The sequence below is a fragment of the Trichechus manatus genome, unplaced genomic scaffold (assembly GCF_000243295.1).
Source record: "Trichechus manatus latirostris isolate Lorelei unplaced genomic scaffold, TriManLat1.0 scaffold00002, whole genome shotgun sequence".
In the NCBI taxonomy this organism is placed as follows: domain Eukaryota; kingdom Metazoa; phylum Chordata; class Mammalia; order Sirenia; family Trichechidae; genus Trichechus; species Trichechus manatus.
The window spans coordinates 8,507,996-8,510,070 of record NW_004443938.1 but is presented as its reverse complement, the minus strand read 5'-3'; the positions used below and the strand labels follow the sequence as shown (position 1 = coordinate 8,510,070).

The following is a 2,075-nucleotide window of genomic DNA, read 5'->3' as shown; positions in this document are numbered from 1 at the left end:
GGACTTTGTCAAATGCCTTTTCTGCATCGATTGATAAGATCATGTGGTTCTTGTCTTTTGTTTTATTTATGTGATGGATTACATTGATTGTTTTTCTAACTTTGAACCATCCCTGCATACCTGGTATAAATCCCACTTGATCATGGTGAATTTTTTTTTTCATTTATACATAGCTTTATCAGTTATTTCCTAAATATACAAAAATAAAAAGCTGAAACAATGAATTTTTTAGTATATGTCCCAAATACTGCATGGTATCCAGTGTTTCATCTGCCAACCCTAGCCGTAATGTACTATTTATCATCACTGAAGGAATAGGAACTTCAATGACTTAGGTAAAAATAAATTTTCATATTAACTTCTTTCCACATTGTGAAAATGTTAGTCTCTCTTTTCCAATTCTAAAGAATGCTGTACAAACTTAGAAGAATGCATCTATTTAAACATTTAGCAGCAAAAAAGGTTTGATTTTAAAAGCTTCTGATGTTTTAAAAAGTACTTTATAAAATACATGAATTAGAAGTTATGTATTACTGCAAATAGCACAACATAATAAAAACAATAGAAATGTTTGGCTTTACCCTTCAGCCAATCAAAAATCTCCTTTTCTGCCTAAAAGGATTAAAATGTAGGCGACTGTGGATAATCACCAGAACCCTTCATTTTCTCGATGTCTTCATCAGTTTCTGGACTGCTCACTGTGGATGCTTTTTCTTGGTTACTACTATCAGTTTTAGATTGTTTGTTTTGTATCTCCAGCAGCTGTGATTTCTTGAATTGTCATCCATCACCCATGTCTAATGCTTTACGGTTAATTATTTGCTGGGTACAAGCTTGACTAGATTCAGGAACGTCAGTGTATTCTACCATTAAGGTCACTTTGTCTACCACATCAAGATGGTGGTTGGCATTACAGCAACTTTTAGAAATGTGCCTATTTTTCAAAGAGATAACACATGAATGAAGAAATTCAGAATCTGGAAATAAGGTCTGTAAAGCTCAACAAAGAGAAGTGTTCTCCTGAGGTTCCTCTGGGACATTCTTCTCTCCTGCTACTTGGATCTGTGCTTGTTTTCTTTTTTTAATTTCTTGTTTTAATCTGTTTACATCTTCCAGTAGTTTCTCTACTGCTCTCTCACTGTGTTCCACTTTTTTGCATATACTCCTTAATTCCTCTTGTAATGAAGCATACATTTCATTTATCTTATGTACCTCCTTTAAAGATCCATCTGCTTTAAAAAATTCAGAGCTATGTGTTTTTACTGCTCGGTTAAAACCAGTGGACATACAGGAACCTGACACAGTTTTATAACCCGGTTGTTCAGACATGCCCAGATTGGCGACCACTAAAGGTACCCTATGAAAAAGTCCTTCTTGAGATTTATGTAAGGCATGCTCCAATCGATGAGTAGAGCAGCTTTCTGTTGTTATACTTGGTGTTAGTAGCAGAAAAAGAAGTTCCTGGTTTGAAAGATACTTCCTTAAGTTTTTGTGAAGCAGTCTCTCTCTGAACGTCATAATCTGATCTGAATGACGTCGGAATTTGTACCAACCTACCACGTTCTTTTTCACATGATAATATTTTCTTCAGTGCTTGCTCATTTACTTCACCTAAAGAATTGTAAAAGCCAAAAAACTGATAGCATGGAATATATTTCTGAATTTCAATCATATAAACAACTTCAACATCATCCATTTGGGAGTCAGTAATGCTATTCTTGGCTTCAGCTTTCACTTCTCCAAGGAGAAAACCTTCCTTTTGAGGCTGAAGCAGGTCGGCTTTTTGTGTCCCTTGTCTCTTCAGCTTCTGCTTCCTATGGCCTCTCAGCCCTCAGGCCTCACGCCCGCATCTGCCCTGCTGCGGCAAGTGTTCCAAAGCTCAGTAGCTCCACTGGTATAAGTGCCCGGAAGCACCCCACTCCGCCAGAAAGCCTCGTGCACACAGACACTCAGCTCTCTCACTCCGTGGGTCGGTAAGCCTAGCTCCACCAATAAGTGCCCGGAGGCACCCCACTCCGCCAGGAAGCCTCCTGCTCACAAGCATTCAGCTCTCTCGCTCTGTGGGTCGGCTCCAG

General features: G+C 38.6%; 1 pseudogene; it reads right to left on the bottom strand.

Annotated features, from left to right (window-relative positions):
* Window positions 1-64: 64 nt before the first annotated feature.
* On the bottom strand, window positions 65-1,831 carry LOC101340407 (BRCA1-A complex subunit Abraxas 1 pseudogene; annotated as a pseudogene).
* Between the last annotated feature and the right edge of the window lie 244 nt (window positions 1,832-2,075).